Source organism: Taeniopygia guttata, chromosome 1 (genome assembly GCF_048771995.1).
Source record: "Taeniopygia guttata chromosome 1, bTaeGut7.mat, whole genome shotgun sequence".
NCBI classification, from domain to species: Eukaryota; Metazoa; Chordata; class Aves; order Passeriformes; family Estrildidae; genus Taeniopygia; species Taeniopygia guttata.
Window position 1 is genome coordinate 85045283 of NC_133024.1, and position 17952 is coordinate 85063234.

Consider the following 17952-nt stretch of genomic DNA (forward strand, 5'->3'; position numbering starts at 1 on the left):
TACTTCAATTCTCAAAAGCCCAGAGACGCAGGTTATTAATTCATGACTATGACAAGATTATTATGGTTAATTTAACATGTGCAGGCACTTAAGTAACTACTGTTAGGAAATATTTGTCATTAATTCAAAAATTTCCTGCCTGTAATTTGGCAAATATAAATGCAAGTGTGCAGCAGAAATCCAGCATGACATAAAGAGCACTCATGTGCCATAACCTTTACATGTGACTGTACAATGCTTGATCTCTGCCTTATTTAAATAAGCACAACAAAATGTACTGCAGCATTCAGAATTAAATTCCATTGATATTCATATGCTAGAAAGAGCCCAGATATAGAAAGAGAAACAGAGAAGCAGACAATATCCCCATGGGCAGCAAAAGGGACACCACTGGGAGAGAGGGTGGCAGAGCAGTATTCCTAATCAAAGTTCAAAAAGCAAAGCTGTGCAAAAAAACCCTACTTGTGGGGGCTTTTCTCCCACCTCCTGTGGGTCTGCAATAATTCCTACCAAGGCAGGTGGTGCAGAGTGAAACAACCAAAGTGGTTTCAGTCAGGAACAACTTGTCTCTCACGCACGCACAAACCTCCAGGGCCACCCCATCACTCCTAGGGAGGGAACTCCCTGCCTCAAACTTCTGTGTTTTGCTTGCTTTCCCAGAGAGGTAGGTGAAAATTCTGTGTGTATGGAGCTATTACAGCAACAAATCAGAAACACAAGTCCAAAATAATCAGTCTCACAGTAACTTAGAAGGGTCCCTCCCAGCACTTCTTGGCCTTTGCTGGCCCCTTGGGCAGGTCCAAAGTCAGATGAGTCTCACAAAGGCTCATTAGCTCAGTGGTTTTGAAAGACCTGTTACTATCAGATGCATCCCACCTATCAGGCCCTCCTCATTGCAGGAGCTCCATGCATTACCTGGACTTTTTCAGTTCCCTCATGTGGTGAAAACTCCTTAGGGAAATCCTGAGGAACGTCTTGGTACACTTATATCTTCAAGCTTCATATAGGTGTTTCAGAATAAAACTTGGGAACATACTATCAGAGGAAATTTCCTGAGCATTCAGTGCAAGCAAACACTCAATATAATCCCTTCACAGGCTGATTAAAGTCTTATTTTGAAAACTATTCAAATTCTCTGCACCTGCCCTACTCCAAGCCCACCTCTTCTGGCAGCCAGATGCCCAGAACCAGGCACTGGGTCCCAGGCAGCCTCTATAGCTAAATGACACAAAGATTACTCTTGGATTTAAGCTTCCCAGCTCCTAGTTAGGCTTGTACATGTTGATAGACAAACAGAGAGAAAGCATTCACCTGCCTCCTCTTGACTACTCTACTGAAGAGTCCAAGTACATGTTTGAGCTATTTACTATCAAGGAACACTGTTCATGCAAGGCCAGTGTTGCATTAACCTTTCCAGACTTGGCTCTTTCCTAGGTCAAATCACCCAGATGCTGCTGCTGACTGCCAATACTAGACTACAGGACCCATTCCAGCTTCTTTTCAAACCCCAAAGTGCCAGCATATGCTCCCTTGGCTGAATTTGCAAGGGCCCAGCCATCTGTGTATCTACAGAGTGTCCCTGGTTTAGGTATAATGGGAAAATATTTAGCCTTTTACATGCAGTTGGCAAATATACTAGCTCAAGCCTGAAGAAATTCTGATCCTTCTTGCTTAGAGGCCTCCTTTTTTTAAACATTTTAAAAATATTTGTGAGTCACAGCAATGGGTAGGGAATGAAATATCTAGCAGAGCTCCTAGCTTTGCCAGAAAAGCATTACTAAGAGGACACTACCAGGCTTTGTGAACAGAGAAAAGGTCAGGAGGTGCAGGGTGACTAAATCTCTCAGTTCCCATGCTATGCTCTGAGGGTGCTATTTTACTGAAAGAGCTAGATCAAAGCTACTGAAGAGGTTTCTGCTGTTAACTGCCTCCTGAAAGTTGTTGACCTAGAGACCAGAACAATTAAATGAAATGTGAAGCACCTCCTCAAACAGATATTTTTCCTACTCTGTCCTACATCACCTAATCAGACAGTAGTATGAAGTTACACACTTGGGAGAGCTTTTTGTAATAAAGGACATCGTGAACTGCATGAAGATACGAACCTGGTATATATTTTTTCACTCTTCTTATGTGGACACACACCCTGTGAGTCCTAGGAATGAATGTATGAGCTCTCCCATAAGTATGATAGAGACATAAAGTCTGGGATACCAAATTGGACACGCACATTTAAAAAGCGGCTGCTGTATCAGGTATGCAATGTAAGACTCTGTGAATTGTTTTTCTGAATACTAAATGTGAAAAATATCAGTTGAAGTTGCACTTAGTCTCTCTGAAGAAATCAGCTTCTGAATGCCTTAGAGTCAGCACTCAAACAGCTCCATATTAGAAATAATTAAAATATATTGCTTAAAAATAATCTGATTTTTTATGTCCCTATTCAGGATTCACCACTACAACCTTCTGTGCAAACCCCATATAAACATGCTTACAATGTACCTGTCCCAGAGATGTGCAGCCAGATCTTTGGCTGATGTCAATTGGCATGCCTTTGCTCAAGTTAATTGGAGCTGTATTAATTCATATTTCTGAAGAGATGGAATGTGCTGCTTATAGACTTCTGATAAAGGCAAGTTAAACAGTTTGTATGCACCTAGAAACATTAATTTACATGTTTTTCAAAATATGAAAATTGTATTTTCTGTGAAGAGTGGCCCTTCAGAAAACTATCATGCCAGCCCTGTACCAGTACTAGATATGAACATACTCTGGTTTGATTCCCACTATTTGTCAGTAGAGAAGCTACAACACAAGGAAGAAAATTTTTTTTTGTAAGTATTTTTCTTAGAATGGCACATTGCTCTAATTTTTACATTTGACAAAGGGCTTCTACTTGTAATCTATCACAGGGAAACAAAATCCCATTGTGTTACTAACCAGAGGCAATGATTGCTGGCCTCTGCAAACAATACACAGCCAGAGGGACTTGCTGCTTTCTATTTTGCAAACATGCTACCAACAGTGAGTTGCAGTGAGAGCATGGCAACCAATAACTCTTGATCACTTAAAGATTTTTCATTAGCCAGTTCTACAATAAATTAACTAGAGAAGTTTAAAGGTTGTTTTCAACAATTTCTTTATAAACACACACCACAAAGAACAAGGGAAGACAGTTCAACTTCCTACTTAACCTTTTTACTTACCATCCAATGAAACTTTAATAGGAACAAAGGCAGGTCAATAGTCCCAGAACTGAATGTTGTGCACCTGTGTAACCAAGAAACACATTTCACCTGTAGGAAAACAACTCTTAAAGTACCTCAGACATAAACTTTCTTCAGCTGCTTACCTGTGTAGGTTTCTGTTTGTCAGATTCAACACACCACAAAAGGCTACTGGTGTTTCAGAAGGGATCTGTCACCTTGCCAGACATTTAAGTGGTAGCAAAACAGCAGAGGCACTTTCAAGTTTGTGCAGAGAATCCTGAAAGTCCCAATTCGGTTCGACTTGGACAGTGCAACCTACATCTCATCAGATATCCAGCATGGGGCTACTCTGCCTTCCCAAAGCATGAGTTACGAGCGCTGCCCTGATCCTTCCCCAAGTGATCCCTGTATCTAACGCGGAAGGAGTCGGTCAGAGGAAAAAGCACCAGTATCCCCCAGTTGCTAGGTAACAAGCAGGGAGATCCTGACCTGAATTCTTAGTGGAGGCTGATGTTACTCAGGAAGCTTAGCTGGGTCCTTCCTGGAAAGGGAGAGCCAAAAGTTACTCCTGGCTTTGTAAAGGCCACTGGGTAGCACCCAGGACAAAGAGATAGCTGCTGAGCTATTTTTATGATAAAAAAGCACCTGTTGTGAAAATAGGAAGCGCACATACAAAGATGGAGGGTGACATTGTCTGCTCTTCATGCCAATGGAACCAGAAAGTTTTTAACCTTAAAATCAGATCTATTTCAAATCTGGTTATAAATAAAGCAGAAGAAACAACCCACCCTGTGCACAGCCTCAACATTAATAAATGCAATGAGAATATTAAGCATGTGAAAACAAAAAAAAATGTTATCCTATACACCATACTATGAAGTATAATCTAAAGCCAAATTCAACATAGAAAACTGAAAGGAAGTAAATCAGGGAAATTTATGATGACACGAGAACACTGCATTTTCTGGCCATGTAAATAGTTTAAGTTATTGCCATGCCACGTATTGCCATGTATTAATTACTCTATTTAGCTAGCAAATTCCTCAGGATGTGTTTTCTAACAGATGAAAAGTAAATGCTGAGCCAGACCTGAAGAGCTTAAGTGCCTCTGAATCCCTTGGATGGGGTATACCCGGCCCTATCATCCTGTATAACAAAAGTAAATAATGCCTCCTCATATGCAGAATAACACAAATGTCAAAAACCCAATTATCTGGAAAAGATGCCTGTTTGCTTTCTACTGGCTCCAAGGAACATCTTGGCGAAAATGGCATGAAAGCAGTGCTGTGCACCATGTGTGGCAAGGCTCCCATAGGCTGGAGGGGCCCATGAGGCTGGGAGGGCTGAGGGGTATCGGTGCAGAAACAAGCCTTTTCATTCCAGTCAGCTTCCCCATCACATCTGAGCACATTGTCACATGTGAGCAGCTCTCTCATTGCTCAAGTAGATTCTGCTAGACCCAGACAGGAGTATCTGTGAGGTCTCCAGCTCAGCCAGGGCAGTAGCTTCCATATCTCTGCATGAGTTCACAGTGGGTGTACCTACCTCTGTTTGCAGTGGGTGTACATACCACCCAACCACCACACAGGCAACTGCTCTCCTAAAGAAGGGTCTCAAGGATAGGAGAACTGGCCTGTCATGCCTAGAGGAGTACAGCTATGACCTTAAAAAGAATCATTCCACAATAGCCTTCTAGCTGGTAGAAAAAAGCAATGCTTTAATGGAAGGAAAGGCACACAAGTGTCTTTGCAGCCCCGCTCAGCTGTGCAATGGCACACCTAAGGCATACTCCTAATGTATGCAGTGTATCCCCAAAAAGGCTCTCCTTTCACCATAGCCAGATTCAGTCAATTAAGTGGCCTGATAAATCTGTGTTCAGCATAGGCTTGAGGTGAGGAAGCAGTCTTTTAGCTATGCTTCAGACCTTTCCCTCCCCATAAACGTCTATTTATCCAGGGGATCAGTCTATCCCTGCAGCAATTATAACTGCCCAAAACCAGATGAGTATTAATGGTGCTTCAAGCACCTTTCTGAACAGGAGCCAAAGCTCCTATTGAAAAGAAAAATTATAGTTCTTTCATTCATTTCCCTTTCTCATTTTATTGCAGAAAAAGAGCTCAGGGTTAAGTCCTAACCCATAAGCACTTAAATTTCCAGACAAAATAGTTACTGATGTCACAGTCCGAATTCAGCACGGTTAAATTAATCCAGGTTTTAAATAGATTCAAAATATAAAAATCCCTATAGATAACCAGTAGGCATTTGGAGGAAATATACTGAAAATTTAAGATATTAAATATATACTCACCTGCTGCTAAAGAAAAACTGAGCATGTAACAACACAGCACAAATCAGAAAACACATCTTTATGCAGTGCAACTGATTTTTAAGCAATGCAGATACTCTGAAACAATTTTCTGATGAAAGGCCATCTTACAGATTCCATCACCAGGAGGCAAAACAGTGCAGAGAATCTACTCATAGAAATATCTGTGGTTTAGATAGCTCTAGACTATTTTTTTTTAACATAGATTCAGCTTTTGCAAACCAAGTGAAGTGGATGGCACTTCAGTGCATCTTTTCCTACAGATTCTTCCAAATGGTCCTTATGTTCAGCCATGCAACAAGCTGCATTAAATAGCAGATACTAGAGAAACCAGAGGAAGCCTGGCAAGATGAAAGGTGTGGCAAATACAAGCTTTTATTAGTGAAGCCCTTAATAGATGCAAAGAGAAATTAAAAGACACAAGTAAGGTAGATGTTATGGGTAATAAACATAATTTGCGCCATTCCTTGTATGGAATATATAATGTTAAATACTTGTTAGATTATACCTCGTTTGTACTAGCCTCCCCCCCTTCTCCCCTCCGAGACCGGGTGTATGTTGGAAACTAATTTACAAGTAAGAAGATATGGCTCGCCAGGAGATGGGCCGTGTCTGCAAAGCTGAGGGAGACCCCAGGCACTGATCATCGCGTGAACGACCCGAGATGGATATCTTGGAGATCCCCGGACAGATACATGTGAATGCAGCGTTCCCCTAAATTTCATCACGGGATTCAACAACTCCGGACACTGAATTATTAACATATGGACTCTGAATAGAAGAAAGGACTGATTGCAAAAATCTTGGCCTCAGGTGGAATTTTCCCTATAAAACTCGCTTGTGCCAGGATGGAGGTGTGTGAGCATGGAGGAAAACCTCTGATGAGGCTGACTCCTTGTTGCACACCCAGGGCCGACCCCGGGCTCGGCTCTGTTCTTTCCTTGTGGCTAGCTAGATAAAATTTGATTGCAAAATAAATTCTATATTTTTCATATTAATTTGGCTGGACAAATTTTCATTTATAACAGTAGATTTGAGAAGAAGTGCAGAACTGCTGAGCCCAAAAGAGAGAGGAAGAAGGAAATAATTTCAGGATTCATCTAAAAGCTAGGAAAAAAGATGTAGATGAAAACAATGCTGTTGGAAATACTGATTCCATGGAAAGCACAAACTGGACACCTCTTCTCTCTTTTAACATTTCCTCCTGTCATGTCTTGAACAGCAAGAACATGTAAGTAGCAAAATGGATTTAAGTGGAGTAGAGAAAATTCACTCCATAGTGTTAAAAATAACCTGTTGCATCTTCCTATTGTCTAAACTGGCATAACTCCACCCAATTCATTTTATGTCATCTTAAGACTTGGTCAAATGCTATAAGAGGAAGGTAGCAGTTCTCTTACATGTTTCCCTTTGCCTGCAGGCAGCCTTCTGCAAATGGTGTGTCTATTCCAGAGGAACATACTTAATGAAGGATTTAATCTCCCTGATGAATACAGATAGATGCCAAAGTGCCAAACTTGTCAACACACCTTGCAACAAAACACAGTGTTAAAATTTGCTTTACTTGGCTATATGCTTGCAAAGACATGTAAAACAGACAGCTCCAAAATGCCTGACTTCAACCACTGAAAGTCAAATATTGCTGTTCAAATCCCTCTGCAAAGGTGTAGTATTACAGTAATTGAGATGGTCCCTAATCTGCTCACATCAGTGACACAGTGCCGAGAAATCTCTGGGTTGTTCAGCCGCAGAAGGAGCTGTTCGAAGCACTGATTCACGCTGATGAATTGTAACCAAGCAACACTGCCAGCATCTCTCCAGCCCATTGTTCAACTGAGCTGGGGAGAATAGCAGCAGAACAGCCCTGAAAAAACCTGCCAAACTCCAACTTCAACTAAAGGATACCATCCCTCTAACACTCAGAACAGTAAATTCTTTAGCCAAAGTTTAACAGAAATAAACTGTTACTTCCCTCTCAGTAAAGATAATGATGTGCCTGAAGGCAGCAAATTAATTTCTGTGTGTCCAGAACCTCTTAGAAACCATCTTTACAAAAGCAAGAGTTGAAATTTACTTGACACAGGAAAATGCAGGGCAATGAATTATTCATCTGAACAGAGGGACAGAAATACTGCCTTTTTGTTAGTCTGGCTATTAGACACTGAGGGAAACTAAAGAAAACTTTCTCAGATACAGTAACAACACAGATGAAATGGAAAGAAAATAGATATTTGTAAATTTTGTTCAGTGAGAGCTGGCAATTTTTTCCCATAAAAATGTCTGAAAAAAACCAGTTAATGCTGCTACTACATCATCACTCATGTGAACCTTATTATCAACAAAGGCATTAAAAACTTAGGTTACAATACTGAAATATTTTCCTTTTATTGCAGTTAAGTGGTGGGATTATTTGTTCTGTTTAATGCCACGGGTCTGGATGTCAAGAACAAAATTCACTGCAAAATTATCCACTGTTGCCATTCAGGGAAATAAGATGACATGGTCTGCTAACAAAACTATTGGTTACTAGATATTTTTGCAATGTTCAACAGTATCCTCATTTTACCAGAAAAAGAAAAAATAATGTATAACTTAAGAATATGATACAGAATTGACTTGTTTTTATAATATAAAAGACAGGCTAGCAGCTGTAGGCATTTCTCAGAGCATAAAAACCAAAAGCACTGACCTGTAAAACAGAAATAGTAATAACATCTGCTAGACTTCTGGGCTCTGAAATCACATTCCCTGAGAGCAAGTTTCCAAAAGAAAGGCTGGGCACTTATGTAAGATACCAATTCCCTTTTCAATGGACAATGTTTCTCTTTTGAAATTTTACGTAAAAGCCTAAGTGCAAAACCACACATCTTTATTCTCCAGGAATTAATGTAGTAGGGCAAAGTAACAAAATGCCATACCAGTGGCATAAAAATAGATTTATTAACTTTCAGAATTTGTGATATCACAGAATCATAAAATGGTTTGGGTTGGAAGGGACTCTAAAGATCATCTAGTTCCAACCCCCCTGCCATGGGAAGGGGCACCTTCCACTAGATCAGGCTGCTCAAAGCCCCATCCAACCTGGCCTTGAACACTTCCAGGGATGAGGCATCCACAAGTACTATTAGATCACCCTCTTTGCTTACTTCCACGCTTGTCTTTCTAGTCCCCTTCTAAAAACAAGGTTCCTAGGTGTGGTCTTTTCAATCCCATCATGGGGGATCAAGCAGTTCTGTATTCACTATTCTGTGTGGAGTATCACCAGTATCTCACACAGGCAGGAATGCTGCTGCTTAGGCTCTGCCTGCTTGATAGCTTAGGGTCCTTATAAATCCTCAAATCTGCCACAGGCTTTGGCACTACACAGGACTCCTTATAGGCTCAAAGCCTGCTCTCCCATGGTATGAGTTCCCACCAACTTCCTCTCAATGTGAGCAGATATTTAAAGCAGAACTTGGTCTAATCATCTTCTTTCCCTTCATATGTTTGCCAGATGGCTTTATTTAATGTCTGTTCTCTGAATTGGCTCTTAGATCGATTTTTTTTTCCTTTACATTTGCCATCTGCTGGTCCAAACAGCTGAATGACACACTTCCTTTTCAATCTTATAGCATAAATTCATTCTTGCTGTCAACTTGGCATCCAAAATAGTATGGCAGGCAGACTGGCAGGTTTGGGTGATGCCTTGCTCCACCAACAGAAATTCTGTCCTTGTCCCTTTGAGAGCCATTAGCATAGGAGCAAAGTTTTTAAGTTAAGATGGAACAAAGTAGAAAGCCAGAGCAAAATACAGGTACCAAAAAGAACTGTAAACCATTTTCAATGATGGAAAGTAGTCTGTGTTGCAGCTGTTTCTTGGAAGCAGGATTTGCAGCCCCAGCAGCTGGCAGGGCATGTTCTTGTACAAAGAGAAGACATCAAGTTATGCAGCAGCTAAGTGCAGAGAATTGCATATGGACTTCCAAAAGAAACAAATGCTGTGTGGGAAAAAACTTGACTTGAAACCTTCAAACCATTTTCCTGAGTCTTCAGCAACTGTCTTGCTCTTTTCAGTGAAAATGTATGAGGACTCTTGTGAAATAACTGATGTGGATATGGGACTGTGCCTTCACCCCGCAGGGTGCCCAGCCCAGGCTGCATTACAGGGGCAGTGCCAGAACAAGGGCTTGCAAAACTAAAATACCAGATGGCTGGGAAGGGTGTCAGGAGGAGGACAGAAGCAGCACAAGAGGAGGAGCAAGGGAAAGGTGCCAAAAAGTCTTGTTATGACCCCACCTAAATGCCTAAGAGCAAGGTATTACGGAGTTGCTTGAATGCACATGTTTTACCCGTCTCATTACGTTAAACTCAGAATTTTTTAGAGAATATTCCATCTCAAGTGTTTGCACAGTTCCAAGCACAATAGCTTCTTGTGCTGGCTGAGTCCTTTGAATACTGTAAGAATACAATTAAATAATAAGAGCAGTAAAAAGCCTGATGTTATTCATACATGAGAATATCTCACATGGCTCTGGAAATATCACAGCCACAGCAACACTCTCAACATACACATTTGCTAATCCTCTCATTACTATTGTGGCTTTCTTTTACAGACAAAGACAGAAAAAATGTCATGAAAAAATATTAACTGTATTTCATATCTGAATGCCACAAAAGACCAACAGTTTATCCAAACAATGTAAGTGAACAAAAGCTTGAGAATTCTTACTTTAATGCTTCTATGTATATCTAAATATGCAAATACACTTGTCTTTTTCTGTTTCCCCTGTGGTTTTGGTGGCTCAGCTGACATCCAGTAGCCTGTCTGCTCTCCACTTTCTCCACGCATTACATGGTCAAGTAAGTGGAAATGGTGTGACGTTTGCAATGTCTTGACCTCTTAATGTTTAGATAAATGCTGATACTACAGAGCTGATCATAGTTTTCCAGAGTTTCCTACCTCAGTTATGAAGGTAATAAACCTAACCTGGTGGTTCAGTGCCCTTGGTTTCAGCAACTCTGATCCAATGTCCATTGAAGCCTAAAGAAAAACTCCTTAATTAGCCAGTTAGTGTCAAATAAAGCACAATTAGGCTCAAGTGCCACTAAAGAATAAGATGTATAAATTCTTTTGCAATGCAAATTCCTTTGCTGCTGAACTGTATGGAATTGACCTGCCTGCTCCATGTCTCCATGTTACCTGATACTTCGTACACCACCCAATGTTCAAGGGAGGGGTGCTGAGAAACAAATTTCTTTAAATTCCCAAGCTGCTTTATATGCTTCATGTTGCTGATTCGCAATCAGATTCTGGTTGTCACCATCATGAATGAAAGGATAAAAATTCAGTGACAAGTTATGAAATGTTACATCTGCTCTAAAAGGTAGAACGACCAGCCAAAACCAATGTGTCAAAGAAATGTGTAAACCAGCTCCAGATTTATCCAGATCCAGCACAAGCCAGGTCTATATTTGAAAGCCACACTTTGTGCAGATGTTAGTAGGTGTATGAATAAAGGGTGGGATGACTGTACCAGTTTACATATCCATGGTAACTAAGAGAGGATCTGCTGAGAAAAGGAGCTGTGAAATGAGGAACAAAGAATTCTTTTCCCCTTTGAGGGCTAAATAGTTCACACCATCTAGTGAGATTATTTAGGATGGGGACACATGCACCTCCATATCATAAGAGCAACACGGAAAAAAGAACAACATGACATCTTCAGTCCTCAGAGGGCTTGTCTAGCCTGTACTGTAGTCCACGTCTCTGCATGTTCACAGCTCTTGTTCCACTTAGGCTGAAGTTGATGCAAACACACCCAGTGGCCATTCAAACAACCCATTATAATATACATAATACAGTACAGTACCCAAGACATACACTGGCTGGTTGGGACGTGAAGACCAGAAAGAAACAATGGCCTTCTATGCAGCTCTCAGGATACAGTATTTAGGCACCAATCACAGAACCATTTAGGCTGGAAAACATCTTAGAGGCCACCGAGTCCAACCTTTAATCTAGCATTGCCAAGTACTAGTGTAGCTCATTTCCCTCTGTATGTATGAGTATGCTCTGAATACATTTATGATGACACAACTGCATCAGCTCTAGGCTGGGTTTTACAATTTTTACTGATTCATGACTAGTCATTAAAGTTCTATTACTATTGAAGGACAATGTCCAGAGGAAGTATAAGCAATTTCAGAAGAATTAAAAAGCCAAAAGACTCCGTGCAACACAGAGTGATACCAGTGTCCTCACACACGTACCATGATTCAAATGATTCAAAGGGCAACCACTTGAGTTCCCAACTGCTCTGTGTTCCCCAAACAACACTCACAGACAGAACTGCCATCTATCTCCATTTCCTTACAACCATCATTGGAGCAGGAGGGCAGTACTATCACCAGCACTAAGCTGAGCCCACCTTGACTGGATTCTGGGTGCCTGCATGCAGAGCTGCCAGGCAGAAGTCAGACAGAACAGAAGAAATAGGCACCATCTTCCATGCTGCTGTACATAACCTCTGAAGCAAAAGGATGAAAAATTTCTACAAATATAGCTTCTTTTAATAACCTCCTTTTCTTATTCTACTGCCTCTGCCACAATTTTTAGTTTTAGATATGTGAGTCTCTGCATATGGTCCAATTCTCCAGCTTACTTTGGGTCCAGGTTTTTCTTGGGTTTTACTAGAGGCAAGAAAGATTGATATCAAAAAGAAAGAGGAAATAGAAAGAAAATTGAGGAAAACAAAGCCTTTACATACCCAGAAAGTCACCTGAACAGCCAAACAGAAGCAGAAATGTTCCTTCCTCTTTTTAAATATATCTCCTGTTTCCATGCTATCCTAACTACATGGTATGTTTTTAAATAATCTGTTTTAAAATAAGTTGGGTGTGATCTAGTTACTAAATGTTGCGTGATTTGATTTGATACTTACACAGCAGAGCAAACTACTTTCCTAATCTAGAATAAGATGTAAAATTCTACAATGTCTTTAAGAAAATGGGACTTAAGTACCTTTATTTTTTCCAATGACAGGCAAGCCCAGGAAAAAGTAATTTTCTATTTTAGTTGGTTTTCAAAGTCTTAGAATTGACAATTGCATATAAACAATTTACATCTTCACTTTTACAGCTACATGAAATCAACATCATTGATTTAGGCAGCACACAGTGTATTTATTTCTTGATTAACTTCCCTTCAGGTTTTCACTGTAAGCCCGTGATATTTTATTAGAGATAGCAGTGATACTTGTATTAATTTCCTTCATTATATTCCCTCATTATAGTCCCTCATATATATTCCTTCATTATAGTCCCTCATAACTTTGGCAGGTGGTCCTTTGAGTAAAGGGACAAAAGGATAAATAACTTGTGATGGTGTAACTGGAGTCCACCCCACATACAAGAGGCAGGTTACAGCTCCACAATGAACTTTGGTTCTGACACACTCAGCCTTGTGCTTTGACTCAGCAGAGTAAATAATGCTCTTTACAAGCAGTCTGCACAAAATTGCCAGGGCGTTCTGGTCTAACAAACAGTATCTTATCAGGCATTACACATCCAATATAATTAATTAAGACATTTAAAAACTGAAGTGGTCTCACCCAGTATTTGGCAATTTCCTGTTACTAAGCAAAGTGGCCGAGTAATAAGAAACATCACAAAGACTAGCTAAAAGTTGAAGATCATTTTGATAACAAACATTCTCATGTAAGTAGACCATTTGCATGTTCCTATCACAGTAGCACTCCTGCCTTCACTAGCAAATGGCTTCTGCTTCCTTACCCTAACCTTTTAAAGCAGATACTGTCTCCAGATCACTACAAACTATACAGACTGTTGTGGAGTAAAAAGTTTTAATAACATCAGAGCAGACTGTGGCTTGGGCTTGGGCTGAGTTAATTCAGCCTCAGTCTAATTCTAACAGTCAAATAAACAGAGTTAGGATGATGCTCAGTGCTATTGTAAATTTCAACCATATTCCATACTGCAGAGTGGACAGAAAAAACAAAATGGTGTAATCACTTATTGATACTATGAAGAAAACTAGATTGGTCACTTTTATTTTGCCCTATGCTTCAGAAATAGATGCTATTAAAATAACAACTAGTCAGATACAAAAAGCTAGGAGGAAATGAGACTTTATATTATGGAAATACAGCTGACAAACAGTGCTGTGTAGGAACAGATGTGGTTGAAAAACAATGAAATACTTTTCAGCAGAATTTGCAAGTTTGTTTTGTGGAGGTGGAACCAAGAAGCCCTTGCTGGAGATTCTCACACCATTATCCACAGATCCAAAGTACCTAGGAGTTCGACAGGAAGTTGAGGTGTACCTATCTGCACACATGGTACTCTTATCTTGTGACTGAGCTACAGCTTGTGACTTTCATTTAGAATACGACAGCAAAGCAGCTGAACTGGTTATTAAACTGGGCTGTTGAAGTAATAAAGGTAAAAACTACAGAATCTGATTTAAAGTCTAATTGTCAGTATTTCACTTTGACTAAGAAACTCGCTACACCAGGCTCATTGCAAGAATTGCAGAGAATGTTTCAAGAAAACTGACCAAAAATCCTTTGTGGACACATGACACTTTCCAGTGCTCTCTGCTCACAGAATCATTTCATATCAGATTCACAGGATTAGCTATTGCTAAAAACATCCTCTCACTGTGAGAAAGGTCATGGAAACAACCTCTTTACTCTAGAGCAGACAGCAGTTCCTTAAAGCATGCCATCAGAGTCCAAATAAAAACACTCATACACTTGTGCTAACAGTGTTGAGTTACACAAGCACTGGTAACCAGTTTAAAGAGCATAATTTTGTCAAAACAGCAGGCCAGCTACTATTATCCTTCTGTATAGTGCAGACTCAATACAAATGTCAGAGTAGCCAGACTGTTTACTCAGTTCAGGCATTACTGAAATAGACTAACCTTCAGTGTCATAAAACTTTGCCCGTTCAAGGTGGGTTCAAGCCCACCTGGGGACCCTGGGTTATCAGATATGCAGTGCTATATTATTACAAACCCATTATTTCAACTTGCTTCTAGGAAAGATATACGTCTTTTCCTCCCATTATCTTCCACTGTTAAATTCCAAGTTAATAACCCATTGTTGCAACAGGTTTAAGCATTACTGAAGCAATTCAAAACAAGAGTAAAATGCAACAGAGCTTCCTGATCCAAGGACATAATGAAAGCAGCAGAACCATCATCTATAAATGCATGGCAAGTCCAAAGGAGCAACTGATGTTCTAGGGCAGAGAGCTGTCCCTTAAGATTGTTATCACAAATGCAGGTATTTGTATGGCAGAGATGTTTCTGTGCAAAACAAGAAAGCAAGGAAGGAGAAACTCTGCAGGGAAAACAGTATTAAAGGCTGCAGAAAGTCTGAGGGAAAGCAAGAATTGTTATTGAAAAAGAATTCCGAAAAGGGGCTAATAATAGGGCACCACTTCACTGGTGGCAGAACAAAATAGGGAGTGATGCTCAGAGAAGCCTCCCTCCTCTTCAATGAATTCTATTTCATCCATGCAATCAAGTTTTGTTTGGGGTTTTGTTTTTAATTACCAGGATTAGATCTGGCTTCATCATCAGATTAATATTAGCTAAAAGCCTGGTTTTGACCTAAATTTTGACAGCCTCAGATCTCAAGTAAATCCAGGGACACGCCCCAATTCTGACCTTGCAGCAGATCCTTGCTCTGTCTTGCCCACATACGGCTTTTCATACACACTACACTGTGATCTCAAATGCCCATGTGAAAGTGGAAGCAGCAGCAGATTGACTTTCAGGTGGCTTTTGTTGATTTCTTTCACAGCTGTAGGAAGAATTAACACTGGCACACCTGTCAAAAGAATCAAGAGAGCCTGTTCTACAGCCAAGAGGCCACAGATAGGACAATAGCTCTGCAGCCCACCAAACCATGGGATACTGCTCTCACAGGCTCCCTTCTCCTGTGCTGAACTCCATCCACCTGACCCAGGAGCCATAATGCTCCTCACTGTATTTTGCACCCCAGCTTACCAGACACGTTCTCTTTGCACCATCGCAGCACCCAACACAACACTCCTCCAGACACATTTGCGGGTACCTCAGAAATTTTGTCCAGCACATAGAAGGAGCTGATTTCCTGAAGTCCTTTCAGCTTCTCTGCTGACTGCACTATGTGCCACAGTTTCTCAAAACTAATCTGCTGTTTCAGAGAAACACGAGACTTATGAGGAGAACATGTCCATTCATTCACGATATACACTCCTCTACAAATATGTAACACAGATTGGAACTGACATTCAAGATGACCCACACCCTATATAAGCCTCATGAAAAGTGCCTACTTATTCACTTTTCCAGCTTGGCAAACTAAGCCTCCATACTCTGTGTCAAGCTAAAACATTTGTTAAAACAATTCTTGGCTTCCTTCCACTCCAAACAAATTCATCAGACAGATATTTCAAGTCATATTCTATTTAAGCAAGCAGAAGTAGAAAGGTAAAAAAGTAGAAATGTAGGAGCCTTCAATAATTAGAATATTACTTTTTTTTTTTGGTACACCTTTCTCTTCCACATAAGGATAATGGAAGGTTTCAGCTATTTTTGAGGTCACTGTCTCCAATTAAGAGAAATGCATGAGCTTTAAACAAATCAGACAACCGTGGAACAATTTTAATCCCTGAATGAATAAATCCCTTGGGGGACGTGGCTGCAGAGAAATCAATGGGCAATTCTATTAAGCCTTAACAGCAAATAAGGCACAATCTGGCTTCTACAATGAACCTCAAAGCCACAGATCCTGTCATAAGAATTTATCAGATTTGTGTGATCAGTCATCAGTGTACAGAGTCCGATTATACCCAAGTATCTTCTGCTTACAGCAGCTGTTGGAACAGTGTTGTACTGGGCCATCTTTGAGTTAGGGGCTGCAATCTTACGGCAAAAGAAAAGACAGAAATAAGTGTTAGCTGGGTGAATACTCATTTGTTCCAGTGAGCTCCTACTCTTGTTGGCACCCTGCTGCCCACTGACCTTACCTCCAGCCCCGAAGTGTAAAGAGAAGTGTGAGCTGTGACTGTGAGAAAATTGGCATTTGCTCCCATAGCCTTTCACAGCAACACATAAATGACCTCATTTGCCCTACAAACTGGAAGTGCTCTCTCCAGCTGTGGGATCAAACACAAATCATTCATACCATGCTACAAAAAAGTCCACAGACTAGCACAGAAAATAGAACTGTGCTTTAAAAAAAATCATCAAAACAGAAGATGAAATTTCCCCTCCCCTTCAATATACCTAACAGCTCACCTACTGACCCCTGCCAGGGTAAAGACAAAATCACTTTGCTTGATGTGGGTGATACAGCCTAGCCCATATCTAGGAGCCTCTGCCTCAGGCTGCATCTGCTCTTGTAAGCGAAACACTCTCAGGACTGTTCTGTGGCACCGGAGGCAACGCTTGAAACCAAACTGCTAAACTCTCATGGTCTTCAAAACAGGTTGACTACATCCACTCCGCTTGCTGCAAACCATCACCAGCCTATCCAACAACGATTACATCCAGGACTGTTCCAACAACAGCCTGGTACACCCAGTGTTCACAAGTTCAGAAGTACTCCCTACTCTTTAGATAAATAGTTATTGAGGGCCAAGTTTTCACAGCTATTAAATACCTAAAGATAGAGATGGGAACCATCACTTGCAGTGAATAGGAATCATTATCCAATAAGACCCACAGCAGGATTTTGAGGTTAGGTGTCTCCTTCATATTGCAGTTGACTGGGATTTATGTCCCACATTTATGGCACACAAATGGGATGTTGAAAGCCTCTGTGTTGAGTGTCATGCCTTTGTTATCTCTTTACATGAAAGTACAATGTCGCCAATCCATTACATTGGCTTATGAAAGAAAGAAATACAGAAGTAATAGTACAGGCAAGTGTTTTCCTCCCTCTGCTGGGTAAAAAAAAATAACACCTGCATATTTCAGCTTTGCAATCTTGCTTCATCTCTATCTCTGAGCAAACAAATTTAAGTCCTGTGGAAGCTGCTTGAGTAAATTTCAACACTACCTGGTAGTGCGAGACACAAGACAGGCAGAAATGGTTAAATAGCTTAATTCACACTGGTTTGTCATTTGGTCAAAGAGATTTTGTAGATGTAATCAAAAAAAGGGAAACTTAAGTCATTAGAAAGAACAAATAATTTTCACAGTGACACTTGACTTTTTTCCCTCAGCATCCTTTCACTGATGCAAGTCACCCAGAACTCTGTAATCTGCTCAATCGGTTTAAAATACTGACATACATCTAGCACCTCACTTTAAAAAAATAAACCAATAAAGAAGCACAGCACTCTTCATCAGCTGGTTCAGTAGCAATTAGACAAACTGAGTTTACAGTCTGGACCATACTTCATCTCACAATAAATTTTTAA

General features: G+C 40.4%; 1 protein-coding gene across 15 annotated transcripts in view; it reads right to left on the reverse strand.

Annotated features, from left to right (window-relative positions):
* CRACDL (CRACD like) overlaps window positions 1–17952 on the reverse strand; it is a 64483-nt gene that overhangs the window by 39241 nt on the left and 7290 nt on the right. For 3 of the 15 annotated variants that reach the window (XM_041717536.2, XM_030278260.4, XM_030278249.4), the window contains exons 1-2: window positions 3353–3669; window positions 3207–3270 (exon numbers count right to left, since the gene is read on the reverse strand). The exons of 5 other annotated variants lie outside the window; for them this stretch is intronic. The gene's annotated coding sequence lies outside the window, so the exon portion shown is untranslated. Of the gene's footprint in view, window positions 1–3206; window positions 3271–3352; window positions 3670–3698; window positions 5919–17952 lie in introns of those variants that run through there. 7 more of the 15 variants (XM_072932516.1, XM_072932514.1, XM_030278280.4 and 4 more) reach the window with 5 other exon arrangements.